Source organism: Talpa occidentalis, unplaced genomic scaffold, assembly GCF_014898055.3.
Source record: "Talpa occidentalis isolate TD23 unplaced genomic scaffold, MPIMG_talOcc4v2.1 talOcc4.2, whole genome shotgun sequence".
In the NCBI taxonomy this organism is placed as follows: Eukaryota; Metazoa; Chordata; class Mammalia; order Eulipotyphla; family Talpidae; genus Talpa; species Talpa occidentalis.
Window position 1 is genome coordinate 107,612,030 of NW_023602073.1, and position 15,043 is coordinate 107,627,072.

The 15,043-nt window shown below is 39.2% G+C and overlaps 1 protein-coding gene across 1 annotated transcript in view; it reads right to left on the reverse strand.

Moving 5' to 3' along the window:
- Window positions 1-15,043, reverse strand: part of PREP (prolyl endopeptidase) — a 292,365-nt gene that overhangs the window by 192,766 nt on the left and 84,556 nt on the right. The gene's annotated exons all lie outside the window — the stretch shown is intronic.

Sequence of the window (15,043 nt, forward strand, 5' to 3'; positions counted from 1 at the left end):
TATCAATTGCCTACTATGTCCTATGCCTTAAACCAAGATTAAGCGTATGAAATCAACAAGAAAGATATGTTCTCTTTGGGGGGGTGTCTCTGGGGACATTGGTGTGTCAGTGATAAAGAAGTTAAAGGACAAAGTACTAAGTTCTAGGGCCTCCCTAGTGGTGCAAGGGGTTAAGCACAGCACTGTGAAGTTATCTGTAGTCTTTGCAGCAAGAGTTTAATCCTCGGCCAGCCAGGGAACTGCCCATATGGCACAGCAGACCTCTCCTGTCTTGCTCGCTGCTTCCCTCAGCAGTGTATTTCAGTCTGCCCCACTCTGCCTTTGGTGAATCCTCTCACTCGCTACACCTCTGGCTTGTACCCCAGTTCTTATATGTATAAATAATCTTTAAAAAAAGACACTAAGTTCTAAACAAGAATGATGTATCAAGTACTATAGGAACCCCATGAATGAGTGATACAACCTGCCTTTCTGACGTGACATAAATCTCCAAGGTTCTATTGTAGGATCTGAATTTTCAGAGATGACCTTTGGTTCACTGTTCAGGGGAGAGAGAAAGTATCAGAGAGGAAATTGCAGAAGTGATGACTTATACTGAGAAAGAACACGGCCTTCTTTGCTAATGGATGGGAAAGTTAAGAATACTTGCCAGAGTGCCTGAGGAGAGAATTCTGAACATCATGCTGGCTTATACTTCTAGATTAGGGATTCTAGAAGTGTTTTCTCTCTACTTTTGTTCTCTCCACCTTAGGATTTGGACCTGCTCTGTCTCTGCTAGTTCTTACTGTCTGACTCATTCATGTGTAGAGACCAGCACTTGCAGAGCCCAAGCATAGAACTGTGGTCCCTGTCAGAGCCCCACAAGATGCCTATAACCTCAGACCATCTCCAGAAAATCTTTCCCTGCCTTTGTTTTCATGGGACCATCTCCAGGAAGAATGTCCACGATGTACTCAGCATCGGAATAATTGGCCTTGCAAAATTCCTAATGTCCAGGAAAATTCAAAGCACTTTACAGCATAGAAAGGACAGAGCTGAATGTAGTTATTTGACCCCTGGCTCCAAAAGCATTTATTTTTAGATGTGAAAGGATCCAAGCCAAGTGTGCCAATTATGCCTCATAGTCTATGGAGTTGTAAATATGATTTTTTCTTCTCAAAAAATATTGGTCAAGTAGACTTTCCATTTTGGTTGGGTGATGGTTTTTAAAAATTATTTCTTTTGGAAGTCAGAGTGGCCTGACAGAAAGTATCTCAAAATTCATTAAACCATGGAGAGGATCATCCTTCCCTCTGGCCCCCTGACAATGCACTCCAAGAATCCCAGGTGCTTATTTCTATTCTTGGAGAGGGCTCCAGTTTGGAGGTTAGCATGGTTCATTAAATTATCTCTGTATCCTGCTGAGCCTTCCTGGTATGAGCCGAGTCCTCCACATGAGCGTGAAGCTGATGGAATTCCCTGCCAGGAAAAATAGAGCCCAGACTAAACCCGACACATCAGGGTTTCACCCCTCACCTCATCTTAAAGGAAATGGTACATGCAGGGACCAAGTCAGGATTTCTGCTTAACCCTCCACACATCAGACTGTCTGCTGTGTAGTTCATGAAGTCTTGCCCACTGCTGACTGAGTTTAGAAAATGGTACTCTACACTCATAGATTTTATTTTAAAAAACTATACTTTTTCATTTTACATGAACTTTATTGATTTTTTTGGTATTTCTTAAAATATTTATTTTTAACTGCATTTTCTCCAAATTTCAGATGGGTCAGCCAGATTTCTAGTCTCCCTTGATTTTTTACCTAGTGTTTCTCAACTTTTAAAGCATATGATCATTTTGGGGGTTTTGTTAAAGAGAAGCCTGTATTTTTAGAAGGTGGTGTTGGGGGTGGGGTTGGGTCTGAGATTCTGCATTTCTAACAAGTTCTCAGGTGATGACAACACCTCAGGCTCATGGTATTGCTTTCCTGGTAGTACTACCTTTGAATACTGAGCCCCTTTGTACTGAGAACACTTTGGGAGAGATAACACTGGGAGAAATAACAAGGGCAGAGAGGCAAGAAGACAGAGGAGTATTTTACATCTTTATAGCCAGTATAAGATCCCAATTAGCTCATCAGTAAAACCTGAATTTACTCTTAATTAAGAATCATGTGACCTAAAGTTGAACTTCTTCATCTAATTCTATCTATAGATTAATGATATATTCATAAACAGTTTTCTAACTTTCCAGGAAATATAATGTGATCATCATTATGACCACAACTTGTTCCCCTTTGGGATAAGGGAAACACATAATGATTTATTCCTGGGGCGGGGGTGGGGAGTGCTTCCCGATCTTTTTTTGATCTTTTTCATTTCATGATATAATAGAAAAATAAAATAATACTGTGTCTTCCCAGGGGAAACTGCTTGCCTCTGGAGGGACATCTGGTCTTTGGAAAGCAGCTGGCCCAGCGGCTGCCCAATGGGGATCAGAGACTTGGCATGCCAATCACCCACACACTCGGGTCCCAATTGGCAAGATTTGCTTTTTTCTGAAGTTTCTCCACATCAAAAAAATAAAATCATCTCCAAAATGAAAATGCCATGGGAAGGAGAACACCAAAGTCACAATCAGCTAAGTCTAGATCAGAATGAGTGCTAACCCACAGAAAGGTGTGACAACCTAACATGGGTACAACCTAATATGTCAAAGAAAATGAGGAGAGAGAGAGAGGGCAGGGCAAGGGGAAAGGGAGGGTGGGGAGGGACCAAAGGTAATTTCACCTTCTTCAAAATTTACCAAAGGCCTCCCTGTTTCAACAGTGGTAACACTTGCCCTGTATATTCCACACCCTCCACTCTTCTCCTACCGCAGCACTTATTGTAAATCTGCAAACCAAGGGCTAAAAAGTAAAAGGGTAAGAAACATGGATGGGACTCTGTGCTTGTGTATACTTCCTCCCCCACGGTGAGTTGAAGAACAATTCAAAATTCTTTTGAAATGTTTCTATAAGGAATTAGCCACCCAAGCCCATATAGATGTATAATCCCCTCCCTTGTAGATCAAGGTCAGAGTCACATGTTCCCCAGTGGGCCAGATAGCAAATATTTTAGCTGTGTGGTTTATACAATATTGCTAGCAACTATTCAACTGCTATAGCATCCAAAGATGGTGCATAAATAAATAGACATGGATATGGTCCAAAAAAACTTGATACTATCAGGCGGTAAGCTGGATTTGGTCCATGGACTATAGTCTGTGACCTCTGTTATGAATAAAATCTTGTATGTTAGTTTATTAGAAAATGAAAGTTGAGTGTGGTAAAGAACAGAACATATGTGCTTGCAGGGTAAGGTAGACAAACACAGGGGTGTGAAGATAGATCCTTCCTGAGCATCAGAATCTGAACATGAAAACCTAGCCAGGGTCCCTGGAAAATAGTGGTGGACTGGGCAAATCACCCAGGAGCAGGATGTAAGTGGGGAAATTGAGGTTTAGTCAAAGCAAATGTTCTATGAAATAACCTTTCAAGGCTAACTTGACAGATTTGAAACTTTGCTATTTTGCTATTCTTTGAGAAGTTTTTCACCAGCACTGTACCATAGTAGTTGCCACACATGAACTAATATTGAGAAGCAGTATTCTGCAGAAATTCTGCAGTTGATATAAGCGTATTTTCATGTTTTATTAAAATTCTTCCTTGACTACACACCAATTTATCTCTGTCTTTGAGCTTATGAGACTGTGCTAATTTGGATGTCTGTGGTTTATGAAGTGGGACAATTAGCAGTTTAAATTTTACTCTCCAAGTTTCTTAAAAGAGGCCAGAGAGATACACTCTAGATAAACATCTCAACAAAATACAATTGCTAGATGAGTATACTTGTTTGGATTGGAAAACATATATGTACATTAATTATACATACTATTTAAATATACATATTTTTAGAAGTCAAATTTTTCTTCCTGTGTGGTCCTACCTACAATAACTATTAAATTGCATTTTAAATGTAAATTAAAGGTACCTAAATACAAGGGCTATTATGTTAATTGCACAAGTAACAATTTACTCCACTCAATTATGTTTCCATTTTTGTTTTGTTTTTACAGGAAGTGAAATCCCTGTCACCAGATAGAACAGTAGGTAAGACTGGGATTTCTTGTTTGTAATAAGTGTGTTGTTCACATTATGCCTTTTAACATTTATCCTAAATCAACCCTTTAATCTAGGAGTCTTTGATCCTAGTTCCTTTCTAGAGTCTTCAATACCAGAACTTCCCCCAAGTTATTCTTGTGTAAATCGATATCATGGATGTTAGAAGGCAATAAACGAATAATGCCACATCTAGTATTTATAACAACAGGGATTATTAACTTAATTACCTTATCCTTTTGAAATATCTGAAGAAGAATTATGACCTCTAGGACACCAGTTACAGTCACCTAATCTATTTCTTCAATTATAGCAGCAAAGTCTCCAGCAGGCATCCCTACATGGTCTGGCTTATTGCACCACTTTTGTGGCATTAAGCAGTGTTCTGTTGTAGAATTCTAAAGGCAAAGTGATGATTTCAGAAGCTTTGAATTTTTTTACAAAGTAAAATTCAAAATTAAATTTGGGGGCCAATGTGGAAGTGTCAGCTTTTTATTTGGTCAGGAGAGGACACTAAGTACAAACTCCACCTAGTGTATCCATAACTTAAAAGAACAGGGCATTATTATTACTGTTGTTGCTGTTTTATTTCAAGTTGTATAATTTTTTATTGAGGTGACAGTGGTTTACAACATTGTATATGATTTAGTGTGGATCTATAAACTCCTACTTTCATTGCAGTGCTATTTACAATAATCAAGTTAAGGAAACAACGCAAGTACCCACGACAGATGAATGGATTAAGAAGATGTGATATAAATACACAATGGGGCCTCCCTGGTGGCACAAGGGTTGGGACACAACCTATGAAGCTGACTGCAGTCACTGCAGCACAAGTTAGATTCCCGGCCAGCCAGGGAGCGACCCACATGGCGCAGCAGACCTCTCCTGACTCGCCCCACATGGTGCAGCAGACCTCTCCTGACTTGCCCTGCTGCTCCCTCAGCAGTGTACTTCGGTCAATTTGCCTGTTCTGTTCCCTGCTGTCTCTGGTGAATCCTCTCATCCCCCAGGCCTCTGGCCTATACCCCAGCTCTTGTATGCATAAATAAATAAATCTTTAAAACTAAATACACAATGGAATACTACTTAGTTATAAAAAAGATAAAATCTTGCCATTTGCAACAACATGATCAGAACTCAAGGTGATTATGCTAAGTAAAATAAGACAGAAGGTGAAAGACAAATACCACATGATTTCACTTACATGAGCAATACAATGGAACAAAACAAAGTCACAGATAAAACTAAACCAAAACAAACACTTGAAATCTGACTGCAGAATTGAGGCTAACTGGATGGCAGGGTGGGGATGGAGAGAAAGGTGTAGAAGGGTCCAATGGACTGTGGTGGAATAGTATGGGTGCTTAGTGTTGGCCTGGGGGCCCCTTATTTTGATAATGTGCTGTGATGAGGGAACCCAGTGGGAGCATTTACTAAAGAAACAAATGGTTTGGGAGACACTAAAGCTATCTTATTATTAGGGTTATCAATAAAACTGCTGTAAACATCAACACTCAAGGGCATTTTAACACCTAAAATAGCAAGTAAGAAATAATCTCAAACTCAAGAACAGCTTTTATGAAAAATCTCATCATAGTTTCGATTTTGTGTTTTTCATTTTAATGTGGATTGGGGAGCAAATTAATTGTAAAAGGAGACAAAGGGAATCAGGAAATATTAAATAGAATTAGAAGGGTTATTTTATGTGTTTATATTGACTTATTTAGAACTATTCCTTTATAGTAAGGGACATTAAGAGAGTGAATGACTGAAGGTTTAAAAGGCATTTTCTTTAAGCATTGTAACTCAGTGAAACATGTCCCTTTAATCGGATGGAAGTTTCCTTCAAACATCATTCCTGGATGAATTAACACTGAAGAGAAAGTTATCTCAATATTTTCTAAAGTTTTCAGGTGGTCAAATGAAAGCCATTATTCAAGAAAGTTATTAATATGGTGATTTTAATTGATAGTGATAATAATAACCATATACAAATATTAAAGAATAGCGGTCCTTCTATATAAAGCAACACTTCTAGTAAATCTATTTTTGAAACATTTTAGATGGAAAATGAATTTACCCCACACAATAAAAATTTGCTGAAGATGTTTTCAGCTCCTTTCCTATCCAATTCTCATTTCCTGTTCATTGGCCTCGGGGGTATAAGCCAAGCAAACTTTCAAAAGTTCTTGGAAAAGCAGAAACTGTGTGTGTGTGTGTGTGTGTGTGTGTGTGTGTGTGTGTGTGTGTGTGTGTGTGTGTGTGTGTGTGTGTGTAAGTGCTTGAATATGTTAGGGAGGGAGAAGGGCAGTAAATTAAAACCGATTAAAACTATCCCTTATTTTGTAATTTGCCTATCTCTTCCAAAGGCTCAGACACACAGACACACAGACATACACACACAGAGTGGTTTTGTGAATTTCCCTGTGATAGGCAGAGCCTGATTGATAATGTGCTGTGATGAGGGAATCCAGTGGAAGCATTTACTGAAGGAACATAAATGGTTTGGGAGACACCAAAGCTATCTTATCATCAGGGTTATCAATAAAACTGCTCTAAATATCAACACTCAATCCATTACATAGTAAAAAACACAGAGGAGGCTAACTGCAGCCCTGACTGGGTGGGAGCTAATGATTCAATAGTCTTTGGAGTTGGAGGGTCAGAGCTGGAGGCTGAGATATTGCAGAGAAGCTCTGCTGAAAGGGTGGGAGCAGCCATGCCTAGAACTAAGAGTGGTGTGGATTCCCCCATGACAGTGCGCAATGCTGCATGCATGGGCTTGCAGAGAAGAGATGACTGAAAAATGAAATCCCCGCACTGTGAGATTCTACAGCAATACAGGAAATCAACACTAGGTTCTGTGGTTTCCTGTTAATGGGGAATCTAAGAGAACATTAAAAACAAAGTCACATGTTTCAACCATCCATGGAAATGTTAACTAAGGATTTCTCATTCTGTGAATGTCAGGGACAGACATGTGACATGAAACAGGAGATCACAGACCAGTAATTCTTGAAGATAAGAGTAGACTATGTATAAAATATTTCCTCCAAACATTGATGGTAGCCTCTCAGGATGGCTGGTGGGCTACCCATGGATGGATGGGACTGCATGGCTAATGAAGGGAGGGCAATGGAAGTTAAACTCATATTTACTCTGTTTCAGGCACTGTGTGAAGGACTATTCAGTTACCAAAGCTGTGCTTCTGAGAGGACAAAGTAGATTACTAAGAAAACCCGTCTTAGGTAGCTGCTCTTTGTTACCCCCATTCCAAGCGATTAATAACAATAGATTATTTGCTGGTTGTTAGACAGAATAAAGTTTAAATATTGAACATGGTAAACAACACACAGATAAATATTTTTAAATGACCCAGATTTGGAAAGCCCTAGTACACTGCCAGACTTTCAACATTTTCCTTGCCACAGAATGACTCCACTGAGAACAAAGAATTGCTGACTTCAAAGAATTCTGAGGAAGTTCAGTGGATGGAAAGAATTTGGACAAAAACTGAGTGAATCAAAAACTAGAGTGTTTCTATTTTATGTGTGTGTTGCACATGAATACTTTTACAAAATTTAACTCACAACTCACTAACAGATATTTTTAAAATCAAGAATTCAATGGAAAACACTACTGGAGATTCTGATTTGTCCTGTATGTGGGCCGGTCTAGGCAGTGTTAGTTACAGACACTAGTGTTTGCCAAGCCTAGCTGGGCTTCATAATTTCATGAAAGGCCTTAGATGTATCTATTCTGGGGCATCCTTGGTGGCTTAGGGGTTAAGTTTCAGTGCTATCACTATTATGGCATGAGTTCGATTCCCAGCCAGGGAGCTAACCCACCAGGTGCAGCAGACCTCTCCTGTCTCACCCACTGCTCCCCTCAGCAGTGTACTTCAGGAGATCTGCCTATTCTGCTTCCCACTCTGTCTCTGGTGAATCCTCTCACCACCACACCATTCCCCCACCCCCACCTCTGGCTTATATATACCCCAGTTCTATGCAAAAAGGAATAAAATCTTTTTAAAAAATATATCTATTTTTGGTTCCTACCAATATGCACTCTTGAGTCCCACTGATTCAGGATTTCCAAGGGAGCTGGCACATACGTAGATCCATATCTGTGGGATGCTAACTCCAGTGCGGGTGTCCTCATATTTAACTCAGCGTGACAATATTGTGAAGCATTTATTTAAGCAGCTCAACTGACACTCAGGTTGTGACTGCTTTCTGTTCATACTGAAGTTATTCCCTTAATAACAGCAGATCTGGGTAGACCTCTCAAGAGTTTTACTGCTAGTCAAACAAGCTTATTTTACAGATAGGGAAATTATACTCTAAGAATGCCTGTTTTAGCTCTCACTTTTATGTGCTCTCCATAAATAATATTTTTTCCATTTTGATCTCTTCTGACATTTCCTCATTTTTTAGAGAAAGCAAAATAAAGAAAACATCATTCTATAAATACAATAATTTGAAGCTATTTTAAGAATTTTCTTCAAATTTAGGAATTTTAAGGATAAAGGCTATAAATTCAAATTATGTGTATATTTATAGCATCTTTTTAATGAATAAATCAAGGTGTAATGGTTTATAAGAAAAAAAAAGAGTTTTACTGCTAATAAACTGGCTCTTCCCCACTGCCACATGAGATCCTGCTTTGCATTCTTGTCTTTCAAAGGACATGCCCATTGTGAAATCCTGAGAGATGCTGGCCAAGCTGGCTTTGAAACTGCCTGACTGATGGACTAATGTCTCCCAAATGGATTTAGGGAACATACCTTAATATCTGCTCTTATCAAGATGCCAACTTGGATTCCAAAGAAGTAATTCAAACCTGGAAAATCTCCCACAGATGACATGAAACATTAGGGAAAACTCTTAGTTCCACTAGTTTTTCCTTTTTTAGTTTTTTAAATTTATACTATCTCTTGGTTTTTGAAACCTTCCTACTACAAACACAGCTTATCAGGTTATTAGAGCTCACCACTGGACAGAATTGTAGCAGGAGCCAAGGATATTGAGCTGCCTGCTAATAAGTTCTGACACAATCACTCTTTGAATTTTTCGACCACTAAGTCTCACTGGAATACAGTCTACTTCGATTATTAATTTTAACTTCTTAAAATTAATCTCAGTAAATCAATTTCCACCAGTATCTCACATGATGTGTCAGTGAGTTTGGTAAAGCAGAGCAAGGTATTGTCAAGAATTCAATATTCATTCCTTGCCTGGAGAGATAGGGAAATGTGTCCTTGCCACTCCTGGAGAAATGCCCCTCAAGAGTCAAAAATGCATTGCTCTCAGCTAGGGTAGCTTCAGAAATACTGCCTTTCTGCTTCCTATTCCAATCCTCCTTTTATTTTTGGGTCTCAGCAGTTATGGAATTTGGGAAGAAGGATCACAAGACTGCATTTACTCAATGATCAATTTACCCCAACATTTAATTTTCATTGTTATGTGCCAAGCACTTTGAGGGCTGCAGAATGAACCGCAGAGAGTGATATAATAGTAATGGAATATAATATAATGTAATATAAATATTGTACAAGTGATGCTCATACCATTTGGGTATACTCACGTATGAGTCAGGGTGGCAACAACTTTATAAATATATAAATTTCTAATGAAAAGTAGAAAGTGATCAGTAGCATGATCACAAACACAAAAATTGCTCTCTAATTATGAACACCGCTCATATATGATTTAACACAGACCAAACTGGGTGAAGGCTGCCACCTGTGGTAGGGGCACTGGACCCCACTCAGTCCTGCCATCACATCTCTTCCCTTCCCAAGTCTGGAATCTTAACAATGCCCCAGGTGCAGCATGCTGTTGGCAAAGATCTTTGTCTGGTTCTACCCTTTGAGAAAGAAAAGGGGTAAAGCCACCATATAAGACTTCATCAAATAGGGTTGCCTTTATTTGCAATGGCTTCATTACAGAGCTCACGCCCTTATTTCAGAAAATGCACGATCATCCTATGACTGATGAGGGGCGCTAAGAACCAAGTTTTCTGTGGTACATATTCATGCCATTGTTTTCTTTCAAGATATTAAAAATCACTCCTATCTTTCACTTAAAGTAACTTTCATTGGCTTAAGGATGTTTTACTAATAGTCTACCAATCAACATCGAATTGAATATTGGATCATTAAGTGGACTCATAATGTCTATGAAAAGTTGTGGCTTGAGGTATTCAGATGACGTAGTCAATTTAAATTACCATTATTCTCCTGAAATACTTTCTGTCCTCTGAGATAAATGTTTATAGGTTATATTTCCCTTTAACATTTAAAGTCTTTATCCTGATCATTCGGATCTTTGGGCTTTCTTCTTCAATGCTGTGATTCACTGTTTCCTGTCATTTCACTTTGTAGGGTCTGCTTTTCCCATTGACAGCCTGCCCTCTATTCTCAGCAACAAGAATTAGCCTGAAGTAATTTGGGGCTGAGATGGTGGCTCCCTGACTTGTTTGGGTCTACAGGGAGATGGCCATGACCAAACAAAACAACAACCAAGAGGAAAAGCTACCAGGTCCTCCTGTATTTGGACAGCCCAGATGTTATTTACAGCCTTGTTTATGAATTATTTTCTTGACCCTCCTGGCTAGGATCCACACACTTTGTCATTTTAAAGTACACACGTCCTGTCACATGGTAACGATGTGCCCTGAACAAGTAAACAGGCTGGAAGACTATTATAAGGGTAGAAAAATCTTTTAACGTAACTCTGCTTCCCTGTACCACTTCCAAAAAAGACAAAGGGAAACAGAGGAAGAAAACTGAAAACTGTTTTATTTTTAGATTTTCAAATAACCCTAACCAATTGCTGCCATTCTGAGCCTATTACTAGGAATAAAGAAGTTGGATAATCCATGAGCCCAGTTCTCAAGACCCTCAAGTTACCATTCCAGTCAGGGGCGGATGTTAACATACAGTGAACCACATGCAATCTGAAGGTGTAGCTTTTGTAATACTCAGTGGTGATACTAGACAAATAGTCATTTTAGTCATTTATGACTAGGAATTTATAGACTATCACATTCCCTAATTAAGGGATGAATTAACTAAATTAAAGTTTGTCCCTACAATGGAGAACTGTGCTGACCTGTTTACTTCCATCACCACTAGAAGCTTCCTTTGCTAAACCTCTTCCCCGGCCTCCCCATGTCAGTTTATATTCTGTAGTCTGACCTAGTTTCCAATGATTCCAATCACTTTATAAACCCTCTACCACGCTGTTGTCACAAGGATCCTCTACATCTTCCTCTGGTGCCCGGAACTTCCTCACTCTACATGGAACCTGCGCATTCCAAGGACTGTGCCACAGCCCACAGCTCACTTGGGGGGGATGCTGTGGTCTCCTGCCCCAGCCCTAGAAAAATAGTACACATATTTTTCTATTTTCCTTTCTATTTCACTCATTTAATATACACATATTTATTAATGAGTACTATATGCCAGACAGTATTATGAATTCTGGGAGGAGCAAACAAGGTCCCTTTCTTTTTTGGTGATTACATTTTTGGGTAAAAGGCAACAACAAATCAATAAGCAAATACATCTGCATCATAATATTAGACATGGAAGTTGTTATAAGGGAAAGCTAAGCCATGACCAGAAGGTGGGGTAAATTTTTAGGGAGGATGTTCATGTGGGATATCTCTCGTTAGGTCTTACCAGAGATCTGAATGAAGTAAGGGGTAGACAACCTCTCTGTATTTCTTCCTAAGACTAACACCTTGTACTCTGGATCCCATCCTACTTTTCTTTCTTGGAGACCTTTTTCCTTATAAATTTCACCTACATCCTTCTTGAATTATTAATATCTCCTTCTTTAATGGATCATGTCTGATAACCTACAAACATGGTAGAGCACTTGCCATCTTGTCAAAAAAGCTTCTGAAATCCAATCTCCTTTATGTTCCTCTTTATTATAAAGCTCCCCAGAGTTTCAATATTGTTTCACTCCAAATCACTATGATCATGTTTTCATTCCTACCAACTTCCATCTTGTCCAGTAAAATGGTCAATTTTTAACCCTTAACTTATTTGAATTGCTAGCAACTTTTAAAGCAATTGGTAACAAACTCTTTTTAAAAATATTAGTTCAGGTGACTTCTCAGATAACCCAACCTCACTATCTTCCCCTAATCTTGATGAACTCTCACCCTCAGTTTCTAGGTGTCTGAATATGGGAGCATCTCAGGGCTTAATCCTCAGAACTCTCTGTCTCTGTATCTACACTCACACACTAGGTAACCCCACTCTGTCTCACGGCCTTACAAAGCACCCATATGCTGCTGATCCAGATTTTATCTCCAGGTTCTCGGAGCTCCAGACTCATGAGTATCCAATTTCCTATCCAACATTTCCACTAACAGACATATTAAATTTAATGTGTACAAAACCAAACTTGATTTCCTTGCCTTAACAACTTCAATGTTCATCCCACTCTTTGCCATCTTATTTACCCCTGGCTGTACAGCCTAAATGTTAGATATTTGTTGTTCTGGACACCTTATGTCTTTCCATATCCAAAATCTAGCCACAAATCCTAAGAACATTAATTTCAAATCATGTTCTCCATTTAGCACCTCTATTGCTGTTTTCCTAGCCCAACCTCCAGTGTGTTTCAGCTGGCAGGAAGCTTCCGAAGAGGCATTAAGTAAACTTGCCTGACTTCCATTGTTTATTCTGCATATATTAACCAGTTGATTTTATTTAAGTATGAATCAGACCATGTCATTCCCCTATAAAAAATGCTTCAGTGACTTTCCATTATATTTGGCATAAAATCTGAAGTCCATGAGGCCCTGTGTTATCTGTCCACTACTCATTTCTCCACTGTCAGGTCTCATCTCTCTGCTCCAGATACCCTCACTGTCCCAATGGGCCCCACCAGGACAAGTGTGTTTCTAAATCATGGTCATACAGTTGTGCTACTGTCTGCCTGGGAGGTTTTTCCCCTCTGCTATTTGCATAGCTTATTCTCTCACTTCATTCAGGACCTTGTTCAATTTTTCTCCTCAGTGAGGATATATCTGACATAATTTGAAATAACACTACCTCCATCCAATCATTTATCTTCTAACATACTTAGATATTTGAAGAAAAGCATATTTTATTTATTTATTTATTTTTTGTGTGGGACCCTTGCCAGCGGCCAGGGATTGAACTGGAGCTGCAGAGGCTGTGGGCAGCCTCGCAGCCCAGCACTCAACCGCTGTGCCACCAGGGGAGGCCCCCGAAAAGCATATTTTAAAGAAAAACATTCATTAGCACCTGATACTATATTTATTGGTTTATTATGTCTTTTTTCCTAGAACATAAATATCAAAGCAGAGGGAGTTTGTTCTTATTTGTTATTTTAACTAGGGAATCTAGAACATGGCAGTTATTAAATATTTAATTAGTTGAATAAAACTTAGGTTTATAAGTAATTTAAATACATGGTGGCGCAGTGGTTGAGCGCTGGGTTGCAAAGCTGCACGCAGCCTCTGTGGTGCCGGTTCGATCCCCGGCTGCTCCCCGGCCACTGGAGGAGGGTCCCACGTGGCGCGCAGACCTCTCCTGCCGCCCGCTGCTCCCCTCAGCAGTGTACTTCGGTCCTTCTGCCTGCTCTGCTCCCACTCTGGCTCTGGTGAATTCTCTCACCCTCCCGCGCTTCTGACTGTACCCAGTGCATGTATAAACAAACAAACAAACAAACAAACAAGCAAACAAATAAACATGCCTCTATAAAAAAAAATAAAAAAAAATAAATACATGGAGACATTTAGAAAATAAGGTTAATAATCAAAATAGCTACTGATCTTGGGGCCTCCCCTGGTGGCGCAGCAGTTGAGCGCTGGGCTGCGAAGCTGCCCACAGCCTCTGCTGTGCCAGTTTGATCCCTGGCCACCAGCGAGGGTCCCACATGGCGTGACAGACTTCTCCTGCCACGCCCACTGCTCCCCTCAGCAGTGTGCTTCGTCAGTCTGCCTGTTCTGTTCCCTGCTGTGGCTCTGGTGAATTCTCTCACCCTCCGGCGCTTCTGACTGTACCCAGTGCTTGTACAAATAAATAAATTTTAAAAAAAGCTACTGATCTCTGAATGTATTCCAAACAGTTTGCTAAGTGCTTTATATACATGATCTCTTTAATCCTTAAATTAACCCTGACAATTAATATTCTTCACTTAACAGATGAGAAAACTAGAGCCTGAAAACTTTCAGAAACTTGCCTAAGTTCATTTAGTAATAGGTCAAAGATTTGATCTTGGAAAGGAGAAAAAAAAAATTATCCCTGAGAATTTATAATCATACTATGGAATGGTTAGCTGTTAAAATTCATACTTTAAAACTGTGCATTTAATTTAAATAGTTCCAAGTTGGCAGCACCTTAAGGTAACTGACACAAATCTAGAGGTTCAATGCAAGCCTCAGTGATTCCCCAATAAAAGTTTTAAGGAATATGAGCAATCCCCAGCTACAAATCACACTAAAAAAACAACAAAAAGAAGGATTTCAAAGAACTGTCATTGGCAACAGACTCTGAAAAACTTAACCAGTTTAATTTGCCCAATGTTGAATATAATAAACAAGTATACTTAAGTTTGAGTAAAAGAGAAATTAAAAATATGAAAGGAAATCAGAATAAAATGAAATGAAATCAACAAAATGTTAAATAAAAAGGTAATACTTGAATATAAATGTTGATTGATTACTTCATCAGCAGATGAATTACAAATGAATAAAGAATTACTAAGCTGAAAGATGAAATTGCCATTTAGACAGCCATGGCTAAACTGCAGAGCCTGCAGGTTTATCATAGCAGGTGACAGAAAAGTAGGGGAAAATCACCCAGGGCATTCTAGTAGACTTCATAGAAATTAAAAAAAGCCTGATCTCAAA